We start from the raw sequence: 17070 nt of genomic DNA on the forward strand, positions 1-17070 counted from the left end.
CAGTGCGTGTGCTACAGCCATTCTGAAATGATGCTTCGTGAAATTTCATACGGTAGCACTGCTGGCTAAGCAGTAATTTATTTTAAGAGTATATTAAATGAGGAGTAAGGGCAATATAATATATGAAAAATGTTACACAGTTGTTATAACTATTGTTCAATAATCAATTATTACTTTTAAGACAGAATGCCTAAAGAATAAATTAAATATGAGTAGAGCACTGTTGATTTCAGAGTGCTATCATTTAAACCATGGAAAACCTATCATAAGCATGAATCCCTTTCCTTTAGATGTTGCAAAATTTTAGTTGTTGGCATTTTTTTTTCTTAAACTGACCGCTGGTGAGGGAATAGTTTGTTGTAAAGGTTGATTATGAACTGCAGATCCTTTCTGCCGTGCCATGGCTTACAAAAAATGTCAAACAAAGGCCACTGCAGTAGGAACACTGTTGACTGCAGATGTGTGTCAGGTCCTGGATACGAAGCATTTAACAATCCTGTCCTCTTGTTACTCAGGCACTCTATGAAAGAAATCCCTCCAATTCACTTTGACATTCTCAACAACCTGTGGTACAGGAGAGCTGAATTAGCAAAGGACAAACCTCTTCCATGATATTTGGCTGCAAAAGGGTGAAAAGGGAAAACAGCTGGTTCTGCTGAAAAGCAGCAGCAAAAAGCCCGCTGTGTCCTGCTGGGTAGTGTGAAGGTCAGAACTGACATACGTGAAACTGAGATCCGTCACCCAAGGGAAACCAAAGAGTAGAAATCTCCCTGACACGGGAGTAGACAGAGGACAAAAAAAGAACCAAGGGTGCTACATGGAAAGGTTTAAGGTAAAGATAACATAAGTGGAACTCAAAAAGGTATCATTATGAGAAAGAAGAGGAGCTGAACATGGAGATGACGCCTTGCAGTTGACTTAAGACAGAAGTAAATGTCTCCGAGAGCAGTAGATGACATACTACTAATATGTCAGAAGAGTAATACAACTGCCTTACAAAAATCACTGGCCTTGAAACAAGGGTATCTAAGAAGCTTGTCAAGGGAATGGAAAATATATTGTCTATATATAAACAAAAAATAAAAACATGCTTTGCAACTAAGAAGCCAGGAAGTGTAATCTTGGTAATAGTCCAAGCTCTAGAACAAACTTCAAAAGAAAGTGTACTTACAGTCACAGGCTTAATTAGAAATTAAGGCAATATGCAACACAGAATTACTGAGGACATCTCACACCAAACTAACCTGATCAACTTCACCATTTCCCCAACACCAACTTCTTTCAGATCAGGAAAGAAAAAGGCCGGAATACAGCTTCTTTGGACTACAGGTATTTAAAATGAAGTCAGATGAATACCCTCAAGTTTAAAATCTTTCTTTTAATCCTTCCACAATGCAAAACTGTCTGCTGTACAGCAGAAACCTGTCAAATACTGATTTTCACTGCACATACATCTATTCCTGTATTAGATAACAATGAAAAATAGGAGGGAGAGGGAAGGTGCTCTGCTAATGTGCAATACGTTTTGGATCCATAAACATGAGATGTATTCATTTATCAGACTTTCTTCTTCAAATGCTTTTTTTTATCAGGGATTTATTTGAAAAGCCCTTTGATACATTTCTCTGGCTTCTGCGATCAGTAAACCAAATATCTTTACTTTTAATGGATTAGTCCCTTCCACTGCCCTGCTTTTCCGGGAGTGTTTTTGTACTGTTGCTGGTTTTATTGCTTTTCCTGATGTTTTTCTGTTCGCCTTTACATGGTGATATACAGCACAGTTATCTCGGACCTTCTGTCTACCCTTCAGGAGCCCTTTGCAAGCCTGGCTGACAACAGTCTTTCTTCCACTGCAGGGAGGAAAGGTGACCAGATGGGCACATCCTCACCAAAATCTCGAGTCTTGTAGCAGTGGCCTTCACTTCTCCACAGTGACCACAGCAACAGCAAACCCAAGACAAATTCAAACTGAGTCTCGAATTCAACTAGGCCATCCTTCTTTGTGACTACTGTGCTTCTTCCATCTCTCAGTAAAACACTACTTTCTCTCATATGCTGAGAAGTGAAATCCTACCATACCCCAGACAAAGCTCCCTAGAGAAAGATTAAAATCTGAATATCATCTGAATGAGTTTAGCCTACAGCTCTTTGCATGAACACATAGCAGTCATGGTGTAAATTCCTGGAGAGGAACTGCGGTGTTTAGCTCTAGATTTTGGCTATCACAAGGGCTTTGAACTGAAATCCTAGCTTATTTTCTCTAGTCTATTATTGCAGTGTTGATGAAGTTACATTCATACTATCTTTCACCTAAAATAGGCCAAGGCTTTCTACGATATAATGTCTGCATTACAGAAATGTGAATATTTAAAGTACAACCAATGGTCAGCTAGTTCTTCATACAGCAACTACTTAATGATGCTGAGTAGCTTTACATGATGGTGATGGGCACTAGCTGCCACTTTACTTGAAAATACATAATGGATCTTCTCATTGAAGGGCTATATAACCTAACACCTCATTTTGAAAATGGGCTAGAGAAGCTTATTCAATTTTCAACACAATCTAAGACAAAGGACAGAAAATTAGAGGACTGAAGAACAGAAAAGGATCGGGAAAAGGGTAGGAAAACACAATGCCAACAAAGAAGTCAGGATCCCTATTGGCTCGTTAGTTCCAGAGAAGCAGCTGCAGTGAAACGTGGACATGGGAGCCATAGAAACCTGGCAGAGAACTGTGTGCTTTTGTTTCTTTCCCAAGAACAGACTTGCCAAGAAACAGAGAGCTCAGAGAGGCTCTCTAGGCATCTGACCTTCGAGGCAAATTGAGACCAAGCTCAAACCAAATCAAAAGACAGCAACTGGGAGGGCAATTTGGCCACAGACTTTCAAGAAGGAGCAGCACACAGGACCAACTCCAGGCAATGCAAACCCCAACAGCTCTGTTGTCTCACACCATGCCTGATCCATCGTCTTTCTCCCAGTAACCAATTCTAAAGCTTGATGTATCTCCCTCCACTCTCCTAATCTTCAGGGATGGAAACCTGAGGATTTTCAGAAGTGAGCATTAAGGGTTCATTGAAATGTAGCTATACAAAACCTAGAGTGCGATCTGGGCAGATGTAATTTCCTCCCTATCTTTGGCATGAGGGAAAAGCTAATGGGAAGGGAGATCAGAGAGAAAAAAGTCAAGGAAGAGAAAATGGCAAGTCACTGACTGAAAAAAAAAAGCTTTCCTTTTTGTTTTCCTAGATTTTAATTTAAAAGAAAATATAGTCTCAAAATTATTATTTGGAGATTATTATTTTTATAAGTTACATAATAAGAAGAAATGAGATAGGAAGGGACGGGTAATTAAATACGTATTCTTTTTCAACAATTACTTTACAAAACATCTCAGCTACAGTCACTCACAGTGGGCTCTTATGGACAAAAAAAAACCAAACTGTGTGAAAAGTCAAACAAATTGCAGCAATAATGCAGGCTCAGAAGGAATTTCAAAGAGGGGAAAAAAGGGAGAAAAGTGATGCCTGAAAGCTTATGAAAGCAAAATCTCACCCTAAATCCATGCAAGAGCCTGAAATTGCAGACATTATCCAATTTTTATTAAATTTTGCTGAGTTCAGATCCTATTTGTCAGTAGCCAAAATTGTGTTTGTGAGGGGCCCACTAGGCTCCAAATGGAGTCTTCCTGCTAGCAGCAAACCCTGCCAGCTCCTCTGGCATCTAGAGAAAAACTGTGAAACAAACCCTGGTCTCTCCAGCTTGTAAGAGGAATTGGAATTTCTGAGGTAAATTTCTTTCACCCTGAGATGTGTGTTGTAATTAATAATCCAGCTACTACCAAAAAAAAAAGTAATTACAGTTAGTTTCTAGACTTGGAAGAAATCAGTACCAATTAGCTACCTAGACATATGTTTGCTAAGCTCACTGGATCTCCCGTGGCCAGCTCAAGCACACTCAGAACGGCTGCATTTCTTCTCTCATGATAAAGTGCTATTTTGCTCAGTTTCTCCGCATCAGACACGCAGAGCAATGACATACGTTTGATGTTTTGTTCTCACTTTACAGAGCTACATCATCGCCCATGGATTTGACTTGATATCACATGCAGAGCATTAAAAAAGGTCCCCAGGTCTTTGCACCAGCTTTTCACGTGACCAAAATGGGTGAAAAGCTATATAGCAGTAAATCATTAACAGTCAGTCAGAGTTCAGAATATTCTTTATGATTAGATTGAGGTAGGGAACAAGCAGGGCTGTAAAGCAACTCTAGAGTTTGCTCTTTTACTCCAGTGTGGCCAAACTCTGGAGAACAGCAATAAATATAAAATGATAAAGCATCACAGGCAGTTCATTGGATTTTGATGCAGCATATTGTGGCCAGTGGAGAAGGTGGTGATAACTGCAGCAGTGCCAATTCCTGTCCTTAAAGATGCACAAGAAAAATATGGATTCTTCTTCCATTTCCCACAGTGCTGCCCTTGCCTCTGAAAAAAAGCTGGCATGCAGTCAGCAAGTGATGTGTACTTCTTCAGCTGCTTGTCATCTCTTAGGTGGCAAAATGCATTACTTTGTCTGAAAATGGGTCTGTCCTGATGACTAAGCTAAAAAGTTCAGTAAAGATGGAGAACTTTTAGACTGAGAGAATATTCTCGTTCACTCAGTGCGAATAAGAAATGTTGGAAGCCAATATTTTCAATCTCTGAGAATGGCTGAAGGTTAAGGCATATTTCCAAGAATCTCATTTAGATATACCGTTATCAGGAGATTTTTAGACGTTTTCCTGATTTCATTTATTTTTCTTTTAGACACCAGATAGAAGGAAGAGAAGTACGGATATCTGCCTATAGCAAAGCACAGTTACGTGCACTAAAATAGATCTAAGTAATGGTTCAGTTATATTTCTGCAAATGTCCAGTCCCTTTCTAAGGTGGGAGTTTTGCCTGGCATTCATTACATTGCTACAGAATAGCATATTTACATTTACTAATTCAACCAGTCTCATACTCAAACTTAAATATTCATCCTCCTTGTTGGCAGCTTTGGCTTACACATCCCATCAAAAAATTCTCAAAGGAATAACACAATTCCTGTGGATTTAGATTCTAGCACACCTCAAGAGTTGTCGGCTATGAAACAACTCAATCCAGGCAAACCTACAATTGGGGCTAACTTTGCTAACTAAATTCTTAGACCAACTTCTATTTAAATTGCCCTCAGTTTTGCCAATAATCTATAATCCCTGTCCGTAGTTATTACCCATTCTCTGAATCCCACTTTTACCTTCCTGTCTTTCCCCTGGCCGAAGATGCAGCCACTCCCATTGGCAACAAAGCCATATCTGAAGAGGTTTTGGTTGCTTTGTTTATACTTCCATGTATATTCTTGCCTGAAAATATGATTTTCTGCTGCACTAATTCTTAAAATCATGCACAGATATACCTATTTCAGCCTACTCTGCCCCAGCACAGCCAGCAATGAATGGCTTGTATGAATTAGCAGAGATTGGTGCACCTTGGGCAGCTTTGAAGGAACTTCTGTGATTCCATGCTAGGTCTCATTGACATTTGGGTCACCCAGTGAACCTTTCAGCAACATTAAATGACAATTATACATTAAAGAGTCACATCCACCACAATCATTTAAGAGTTTTAAGAGGATCAGAGGCAGATGATTGTTTAAGGAACATGTACTGCCTGGTACTTTCTGACTTGCTCATCAGTGTCTTTAAATACATTTGATATTTTTATTTTCACCTAAATTTAAACATTCTCTGTTCCATGAGCAGGAGACTCTCTTCAAAAGCAGCAACAGACAGAACATTTTGTCTTTTTTCTGGGATACATCACATAAGATAAAACATCTTTTCCAAATAGTTGTCTAATGCACAGAGCTGCCAGATACATTAGCAAGAAAGATGCAATCAAGGTCAGTTAAAAAACATTAGATGCTCCTTAGAGAGATCACAGTTCTGGTGGCCATCTGACCTTTTTCCAGAAGTCATATATTGACTATTGCTGGTAAGTATCTGCCTGCATAGGTGGAGTGCAGGCTCTGTTAAAGCTCACTGTGACAGTGGCTCACTTTGCTACTGTTCGAGAAAACCAGAATAAAGGGCATCTAGTTTGAAGCAGAGAAAGCTGATGCTGGAAGTTTTGCACTAGTCCTCTTGAGATTCACAGTTCACTTCTCCACTGGCTCAAGCAACCCAGGGCTGATATTTCTCAGAGCATGCTGCAGGGCTTACAGTCATTTCAAAACTCTGTGTACAATATATACTTGGGTTAGGGGTATTGCAGGGAGTCCTTAAAACTTGGTGCACACTAGATGCTAAGGTTATATAGTCAAACTTGCTGCACATTTTCATTTCACAAAATACCTGCAAGCTTAGTTGCCCTGGTGTAGACATAAAACACCGAACAGCAGTGTGAAGCAGAAGGATGTCCCTTTGCTAGCCATTTTATTCTTCTCCTTTAGCCTGAAATCAGCTTGGCTGTTGTTCTGTGGTAGGCATGGGGGAAATGCCATCCAAAGAAGCAGAACCAAGTGTTTAGTTTGGATGCTCAGGCAGAACACATCTCCTCTGAGCTGTGTTGCTCCTATTACTAGCTTTGTTCCCTCAATTTATGTTCCTTTTTCAGCAAACAAATAATATGTCACTAATCATCTGGACAGTGACAAGAGAGACCTGATACAGCTGTGCTTGAGTGTTTGATAGATGAATTATCTCCTGAGGTTTGGTTGTTGAGATTTTTCTTGTGTTAGTGAAAACAAGTGTAACTCTGATATTCCAGAGTCTGGACCCTTTGATTATGTCTCACATAAGTGGTAGATATGCCCCCTATTAGGGCTAATTAAAACCAAGAAAATCCTTTCAATATAGGCAGTATAAGAATAAACTGGAGAAGAAAACTGAAGCTCTTTTGAAGAGCAAAGGATCTTGCATATAAAACTGAGAAGTGCATGGCATCTTTTTGCTATGTATTTTGCTATATGTATCATTTGCTATGATATTAGCACTTAAGAGAGTATCACAGTGGTATCTGGGCAACATTCTCCATCGCACCTACTTCCCACACTTCCTTGCATGCACACCATTCCTCAGTACCATCTGCTGGGTCCCCCACAGTATTCCTTGTCACCAGCTGCTCAGCAGAAGGTAGGATAGCCCAACAAATCAGGACACTGAGTTCTCAGCCTGACCTTAATAAATTACTGTGCCTTTTCAACCCCTGTTTTACACTTGGTAAGATGGAGGCGATGACCCATTCTCCCCATACGCTGCTCGGAGCTCCTCAACAATTCCTCTCACAAAGTCTTCTCAGAATGCTTTGAGCATTCAACACTTTGTACAGTTGGAGTGAGGGAAGGCAAACATGCTCAGTGTACATGCAAAAACATACTGACATGGGGGAACAGCTAGAACGAGTTCTACTTACATGCACAATTAAGCATCAGGTAGAAGAACCCCTACTAGATTTGAACACACTCGCTCCTCAACTCATAAAGCTGTTTCTCTGAGTTAGCAAGGTATTTTGATAGGCTTGTTGATTCTACTGAAAAACAGACCAGGAGTCTTGGCAGCGCCCCAGCTGACATTGCAATACCACTTCTAAATGTTCAGAGCCAGCTTGAGTTTCCCCTGCAGTCGCACTAAGCTGTGTAGATAGACTTTTTCTGCATGGTTTTGCTGGCAGAAAATAGATTGTCTAGATTGTGGGGCCTACAGTGTTTTTATTCACATCCTTCCTGGCAAGAAAGTCCTACTTCAAAATTCACATCAATGTTCCTGTATGAAGAAACTAGACACTTTCAGCCAGCTCTCCCTGCACCTATGCTTCCAGCATCCTTGGAGCTTCCAAGCTCGTAAGAGGATATCCATTGCCTGCTAGCCTTTAGGAGCAACCTGGAACAACCTGGCCTATCACCTCTTTGAATTGTCAGCAATCTGTAGAAGCAAGAGTTGCTATTAATGCTTCTTTATAGAGACTTGCATTATGATTCTGAGGCTGCAGACTAGAATTTGACCATACAACAGATTTCTGGGAGTAGGAATAGCTGTGTCAGAGAAGCCACTTTAAGCAGAGAGCAGCCCTGTAACTCGCAGTTGCATTTGTCAGAGTCTTGCAACACAGCTCAGGGCAAACAACCAAGAAAACCTGGGCGATTTTCTTTTCAGCCACTTGCTATGTGGTCAGTATCCCATTCTCCAGAGATCAGGTCATGAAACATTTATTACCAAAGCCGGAGCCTTCACAGCAGCACCATTCACTGCAGTACTAAGCAAATTATGCATCCTTGTCCACCCTGTGTTTTAATGGACTTACTATCTGACTGCTCGAGATAAAAATCCCCTGGCCTAATTGAAGAGGTGAGTACATCTGACACAAACACGCAGCCAAAGCCTTCTGCATAGCTTTGTTGTTCTATGAGCAATAAAACCAGAAATTGGCTTTATTCTGCAAAGTTTAGTCCCTCACAGCTGCCAGTAAATTATTAAAAATGCACCAGTGTTAACTGCAGAGTGCTGATAGGGGCACAGAGACTGCCAGCCTTTAGTTACGATTAGGAAGGACACTTTAGGGCAGGCTTGTAATTTATTTCCACTTCTTTCCTGTCCTTTCAAACCTCTGTTTGTAAAGCAGCAAATCCTAGGACTTTGCACGTTTCAAAGACTTGGTGGCTCCTAAGCTGAAGCAAACATATGCTGTCCTGCTTTAAGTTGCCCAAGTTAGATATCTGCTTACCCCAGACTCGCTCTGCGGGCTGCTGAACCAGATAAGTATCTGCAGGAGTTATGCAGAACCTCGAAGGATTACTCGAACCCTGAGGACACCTTCTCTCCTTCTACTACAGGATAACTGGCATCGTTACTCACAGCATCCTAAGCAGTATACAGTTCTGCTGCCTCGTCTGATTTACCAGACTTGGCATCAATTCTTCTGCCTTTAGGCACAAAGAGTTTGAAATCCTCCTTCGCAAAAACCCCACACCTCCAGAAGGCAATTAACCCCAGCAATTTTCAGAATCACCTTCTGAAAGTGTTTCACAGTTGTCTATAAGTTTAGGGGCACAATTCCCAGCCTCTGGTGTTTTGGTTTAACATATAAATAAGATAGCAACATAGATTCATGTCTTTGAAATCATGCTCCTACTCCGGGCAAATTTTAAGGGGTGCAAAGTGCTCCTCTTCTATGAATTTGCTGACTGGACATATGTCTATGGATCACAAAGTATGCATTCCCCAGAACTCTGTGCTTCTGTTTCTTTCAAATACTTCTTTTCCGCGAACTTCTATCCTTCCTCTGAGATTTGGAGTAACGTTCACTTTGCTTGTGTAATCAGGCAGGCAGGTTTCTGCAGAGGGAATGGATGGCTGCATTGCAAATTGAATTCCATTCACCTTGTCTAGTCTGAACACACTGCAGCTGTATCACCACATCGGATGAGCAGCTGCTGTTTTCCCATTATTCCCCTTCAGTTTGAACTGTGCTGTAAAGACCCTGGATTTACCAAGTAAGAGTTTCTTCCCTATCTCAGCCTTGGAGGGATCAGACTGTTTTCTTGGAGGGGACTGAAGAAGCCTTCACTTCACACTGTAGTCCATGTGTCAACACATGCTTTGAAAATTTTCAGTAATAAGCTCTGCGGAAAAAATCCAAACCACACGTTGCTGCCGGCTATAGGATCTGAAACTGTCGCCTGAATTCAGCTGAGGGTCTGTGGGTACCTCAGTCCTGTTCCAGTCTAAGATGTGGCTCATGGCCATCCCAGTTTTTTCTCATAATCTGAAAATTAGCAGAGCAACTAAATAAAATTAAGCTATCTTAGATTCTTTTTTCTATAGTATTATGTGTAATGGATACAGGTTTCATCCTAGATTTTTCTGTTATCAAACAGGATATTTCCATCAGGTTCTTGTTTTCTTCACTAGTAGCCACCAATAAATTAGTATGTTCAGGGTATGTGGTTGTCACATTTGTCTAACCATAACGTACATGTATGGGGACAGATTAGCACCTACCTCAAACAATAAATTTAATTCCTGCAATAGTATTATCCCAGCATACACCGCTTAAATACTACAAAGACCAAAGCCCTTTTCCTTTGTGCTCAGCTCCTTTTGTTTACGGAGGAAAATACACTCCACAGTTTTACTGATGATTTTGATGGTAATAAGCACATTTGTCAGGACAGTAGGAGACGGCTTTATGCCCTACTTGACAATTCTATAGAAAAATAATCACCTTTGATTTCTGGTGTAAACTGCTGCCATCGCACATTTAAATGAAGAAAATCAAATACAGCAATAAAGCAGTAATGGTTGGTTGGTCTTGATGGGAAACAAGCTCCTCTGTCACTTCTGGTTCTATTCTGTTCCTTCCTGGGCTAACAGGACTCGTATTCAACATGCCTTAGTGCATTAGTGTTACACAGGGATATTCTGTATATAATGTAAGGATGATGAAAAATAATATGGAAATTGTGCTGCATCACTCACCATTCCTGACCTCTGAACAATGTCAAATTTGTCATTAGAGCACTCTGGTGCAGTGTCACACAGTAAAACCCAGCATGATTGTTTTCTGACAGATTTACTGAAAGAGAAAAAATTCCCATTCCCACTCATTAGACAGTGGCATCAAAGCCTGAAACTTCCATGCAAAGAATGCATAATCCCATTTCCACAATGATTCGGTTTCACTCACATTGCTGAGGCATCCAGAGCTATCACTGCCACTTTGCAGAGGGCAGGTTCTTCCACAGCAGCGCTCTGGCTGTGCTAGCAGCTCCTGCCAATATTTCCACTACAGGGAACAAGAATTAATCTCCACATCCCACAGCCACCCATTCCATAGACTCTTATAAGACCTTTTCTTTTCATCAGCCAGCAATTTTTCATTCCTATCATTGGGACTGCGCTCTGTAAGCTGTTCATGCTCAAGGAGACAAAAACCATCAAGGAAAACCCTGTCTTCACTGTGAGCATATACCTACATGGCTAGGTGGACACATTAATCCCACTCAGCCATCTATTTCTGCTCCAAAATCCTCAGCCCAGGGGGCTCTGGGAGCACAGCTTGGAGGCAGACTGGCTGCCTGTGCCTACAAGGCTCAAGACCCAGACTCTGCGTCACCTCGCTGGTGGGCTCTGCTTTCCCAGCTGGGAGCTACAGATGTAGAACTCACTCTCTGCTCTTATACAGCAAAACCTGAGCCAGATTTTCAAAAGAATTCCTGGCCAGACATTTGAGTACTTAGGACCCACAAGTGGTCCTGAACTTCAAAAATACTCAAAGCCTAGCAATTGCTTTCATGTTCTTTCCAAAAAACCCGCATGCACCCTTCATATAGTCCACCACGCCCTTCCTTCCATGCGCCTGAACGCTGGATGGGATCTGCAGCTCAGAGCAACGCAAACACTGTTAGATCAGGCAAGGGCAATAAGTACTGGAAGGGAAAGATGGCACAGAATGAGAGCACTTGATCCAGCATGCTCTCTTCAGGGCATAAATATCTAGAAATTTGCATGTGAGCCAGTGCACACTTCAGCACAATGCCTCATCTTAAATGAAAACGGGGAGGAAGAATACAATAAGTGCTACATCCAGAGTGATAAAATGATTGCTCTAACACTTCGAAAAGCAACACATGGTACTTTTTGTTCCCGTGCACCTATTCATCCGCCTACGTGGCTTTTTTTCCCCATGCTCGCACCACTGAGTCCTCTGCTTGAACCCTTCTGCTGAAATGTGACAGAGCATCAGGATGTTTCCTGCTCCCATTTAGCAGCACTCAGTTCTACATAGCAGGATACCATCTTTATTTTTGCAAACTCCCTGCAGCTCTTTAAACTTTTTTTTTTTTAAAAGAGACAATAGATTCTCCATCAAAATATGGCATTCAAGAAAAAGAAAAAAAGGCTTTGATTTTAAAGGAAAACGCCCCTAACCCCCAGTCACCTCTTACTTTAAAATAGAAGATTATTATTATGACAAAGCAATCAGGAAAATTACTTTAACAGTAAGAAGACAAATTTGGACCAACTGAAGCAATTCACATATTTGTGTTGAATTAATGAGATTGTTTAAGCTAAAAAACAAAGATTTATTTTTAAAAAATTCACTTTGAAACATACCCAAGAAGGAGTATGAATAAAGCCAAAATGACTTACTCCCAAACCACACTGCACCCCAAGGAGTTGCTGCTGATTTACTTCTTTCCATTTATTTTTTTTAATGTCAGTGGAAAAACTATCATCTGCCTGGTACGCTCCATGTATGTTGGGTTTTTTCCTTAAAAAAAAAAAAGTTATTTGGTCTGGTAATTTACCAAGAAAGAAAAGCTATTGTCTTCTGCTATGCTGCACTGCTGTCAGGCTATGGACAGGCTTTTACGGTCTCATATTTACAGTCTCCATATACGTTATAAGCATTAGTAGAGTTTATTCCTCTAACATCCCTACAAGACAGAAAAATATTACTTTCATTTTCACATCAGGAACAGTAGATTAAGAGTTGCCTGAAATATCTGAGGACGTCTAAGGCAGACTTAAGAGTTTTCTTCACAAGCAGTCCAAATAGTCAAAAGTATTGAAAGAGTCAGTGAACGGTAGAGTTATTTTTGTCCTTCACAAGACAAAGCATCACGGCATCTGGCTTTTCCTGGCACTTTTTATGCTTGGGGATCCTCTGCTGTATTCAAGCTAGAAAATCCAAGAACAAAACCCCTGTAGTGCAAAGACTGCAAAAGCAATTTGAGCAGCCAGCACATGCTCGCAACGTGCTTGCTCTGTCTTATGTATCACAACTAATTTCTATTGGAAGGAAGTATTGGCCAAGACATTGAGATCATCTTTAACTTAAGTTCTGCCTGCCCAGTCAAGAGGGATGAACTTTTAACAGACAGTCTCTTCAACTAGTGCACTGCAGTGTCACCTGATATGTGCTTCAGCCACACTGCAAGACAAACTCCTGACCTCCCAGCTCAGAGGCGATAGTGCTAGCAGTGAAATGCTGTTCTGTCGCAGCAATAACGCTTCTGAAGCTGGTGAATGGGTAACTACCTCAAGAGATTTTTTTTTCCTTTCTTTTGGGAAACGATGGCTTAAATAAAATCTGAAGACATCAGTGATATATATGATCAATGAAAGGTTCCTCACCTACTACTCTGGAAGCATAAAGTTCTTTAGAGGCATAAATCCAAAAGCTCAGCAAATATCAACTTAGCAGAAAGATCATCTGCCACCTCCACCCAGTCTGGATTCCTAAACCAAAACCACCTGCAAAAAAACCTACATTGCACTAATCTGAAAGCCATAGCACTGCTGTGGTTAGCTGCTATTTTTCCTGCTTATCATGACAAAGCATGAAATGCAAATTTACCTTAATTATGTCAAGCAACAAACTAGCAAGTAGCAATGTAATCTATTAGTATATTCGGGCTGGAAGGTGCCCCTACACATTGATCCAGTCCTGTCATTACAAACAAAGGAACAAATGACTAAGATGTTCAGTGTGAGTGAATTTCTGCTAATATTAGGGGGAGGAGACCTTAATTTCACAGAGGGATTGGTTTGAAAGTTGCAAGCAAGCACAGGGATAATCTCTCTTGGCAGAGAAAGGCAGGATAGGAAAAAACAAGAGCTCAGCCACATGAACTGTGTAAGGAATTGGAGCTGTTTGAAAAAATAAAAACAAAAAACAGGTGATGTTGGGGTTTTTTTTTTTTCCTAGAAGAAATATACAAGGAGTGCACCAAATGGCCTCCTTCAAAACCTTCTTGGAAGGTGTCCTGCTTTATGCTAAGAATAACCAGAGTTCGCAAGAACAGATCTGAAGAACACACAAGAGAAAAACAGCAAGTGGCCACTCTTGTAGATAGCTCTATACCTATTAAACCCCTAGGATGTCACAAAACCCCTGTTTCAGGACAGGTCTTTTTGGGTAGCTTTTTGTGAGCTGCTTGGATAAGCAAGTTTTTTATACAGCAAGACATACAGCTGTGTACTCCAGAGAGTGCCATCTCTGAGCCTTGCAAGATCTGAAGTGGATTCACTCCAGCTAGAAGAGCCTGTTCCCTGTCCATGAATGTCAGCAGAAAGACTCGCTAGTTTTCTTGGACTAGATCCTAGATATTTTCCAACTTTTTCAATGATATAGGAAAAATCAGCATCTCTGCTAAACATTTTTTTATTATTATTATCCTCATCACCTTCCAACAGCACTGTGGGGGATTTGGTGAAGCTCTTAGTACAGTAAAGACCTGGCAAGACAAATCCCAAATCCTGACAGAGAAGATGCAAAGTAATAAGATTCTTGCTGCAGAGATTAATACAGGGACAGAAATAATGCAAGATAGATTTGAAGAGGGTCACAGAAGAGAAACTTAGGCCAGAAATGACAGAGAAAGCTGGTAAAGAGATAAGGATCTCAAGGATCTCAAAAAGCCACAACAGAATCACTCCCTTATTACAGTAGGGAAAACTGTAAATAAAACAGAAGAGATTTGGTGCAAAGATGTTCTTCTCAGTGTGCTTACCATTTATAACACTGATTGTATCATTTGTCACATCTTCTCTGGATGATCAAATATGCATGTATTTTGAAAGATGGGTTCAGAGAACATTGATAGATAAACCTCTCGGAAATGAAACACCCAGTGTTCTGGACAAAAAGAAACTCCCTCATCACGTTATTTTCTGTTTGAGGCCATTAACAGATTCAGAGAGAGGACTTATGGCAAAAAGCATCTGGACTCCTCAAATACTGCATTAATGTGCTATACAAATCCTTTTTAACAGTCCAAGACAACAAAGCAATTTGTTTTCTTACTGTCAACTTTTATTAATAAATTGAATTACAGTTTAAGAAGGCCATTAAGAAGAAATGAAAAAATTAACAGAATGCATTTCTGCTGGTAGGGAGAAAGCAAGAGGCATGCTGCGAGAAAGGTTAGAAGTCCTAAAAATATGCCAAAACAATAGATCATCCTCTCTGCAATTCTCCTTTTTTCCTCCATTATATCTGTACTGCCTTCACAGAAACTTATTTATCTCCTTCGTTGCCTCTTTATTTATACAACAGGAACAAACATGGCCTACTCAGCTAACAATTGTACCACAAGACACTGTAACCTTAATGGAATTTAAAAATTCAGTCAACACCTACAAAATTGACGTGCCACCCAGAACACTTCCTCTGCTTGTCAACTACTAGGTCACTGCTGCAGTGTTTTGCAAGAAAGCTGAATCCTGGTGTAGGGTAAATAATTTCCACATCAACTATAAGCAAATATTCACATATTCTTTAAAAGTAACTGAGTATTAGTGTGTGCGACATTTATGGGGAAAAGTGAAATACTCAAAGGCTACATAAAGGAAAAACCTCTTTAGAAGGACTAGAAGCGCAGAGTACAGAGAAAGGCTTATGCAACTCAACTAAAGTTTTAACCTTCCAGCCCAGAAGATTCTCAGTTTTATTATGTTGCTCTGCCAAGACTAATGTAAATGACATCGAGCCAAAAAAATTTCAGAACCTGAAATGAAAGACTGGCGCTTCATTAACAGTTTTAGATCCTTTATTATTTAGAATAATTTTTCTTCGGCTATATGCTGTTCCCTTTATTTTCTCAGATAGTTTTTAATAGAAATCTCTTTTGTAACAAAGAACAAACCGTTTTCAAGAGCTGTTCCGTCCTTTCCAAAGCTTCTACGCCCACTATTTAGACCTGCTCATGAGGGCTAAGTGAAGCTGTAAGAGTACAATGCTTCAAAATTCAGTTATAGGATAAATAGTGGGGCATAAAAGCTGTCTCCATGGCATCCTAGGGGCAGAGAATCCTTGCTAGTTTGCTATTCACTAATGCTGCTAGGAAAATACGTTTGGTGTGGGGGTTTTTTCCCCTTTTTAAATGGAAGTTTTTTCTGCCAAACACCGAGGAGATTTGTCATTAGCAATCTTGATCTCTTTATTATTACACAGTACTTTTATGCCCTGGCTTCAGAGTCTAAATAGGCAAGTCTCAGTCCTTGGCCAGGCAAGATTCTCACAGACAAAAAGGGGAGTTTTCCCCACCTTAGAGGTGGAAGGATCTCGCCACTTGATAATAGCAGAAAGGCTAAAATTATAATTGTGCCAATTGAATATTAATGATGACCTGAAAGACCACTTAATCCCTACAGAAATATCTGAAACTCATCTTATTCAGAGAACGTTTCTTCACATTTTAAGGGATCATGTGACTTTTCCCTTATTGGTAGGGATATTGCACTAACAGTAGCTCCATCAAGAATCCCTGTGTTCCTGTTAGCGTCCATCGCTGGGAGTTGTAATCCTCTGCATTAATAGATTCATCAGTTTCATGACTGGACAGAGTTATTATAAGCCTTGAGTCTGATCTCCTGTGTAACACACCATGGACTGCCTTTGCTTGTTCAGAGAATTATAGAAATGCTGGCTGGAAGGCATCTCTGGAGACAATCCAACCTGCTCCTAGAGCAAGACTCAACATTAATGCCAGATCAACTGTCATCGCATCTAGCTTAAAAGCTCCAAAAATTAAGAACTCACAACTTCTCTGGGTAAACTGCTCAAGGACTGCAACATCTTCTAGCAAATGAGTTTTTCCTAACGTCCACCTCCTTAGCTACAACATACACTGGACCCCTTGCTGTGCAGCCTCCCAGTAGGGAGAGTTCAGTTCCCTTGTCTTGTTGCCTTTCCATTTTCTCTTGGCTCAGTCCTCAAAGTTTCCCCAGTTCCCTCTAAACTGAAGCTCTACCACCTGGCATATAAACACTGCCACTCTTATTTTTTTGTTGTCCACAAGTTTCTCAAAAATTGCAAGTTGCTGGTGTAAATGTTAAACACACTCCTGGCTCCAGTTTGACCCACAGGGTATTCTCTTTGACAGCAGCTATAAGCTCGAGGCTTAAGACACTAATTATTATTAATAGCTTGAAAATTGGCTGGACTGCTGGGCTTTAACAGCATATTTGTCCAACCTATATTTTGTCAGCTAAGAAATGTCACAGGAGTTGTCAAAAGCCTTAGTAAAATTAAAGTTCT

The sequence above is a fragment of the Cuculus canorus genome, chromosome 14 (genome assembly GCF_017976375.1).
Source record: "Cuculus canorus isolate bCucCan1 chromosome 14, bCucCan1.pri, whole genome shotgun sequence".
NCBI classification, from domain to species: domain Eukaryota; kingdom Metazoa; phylum Chordata; class Aves; order Cuculiformes; family Cuculidae; genus Cuculus; species Cuculus canorus.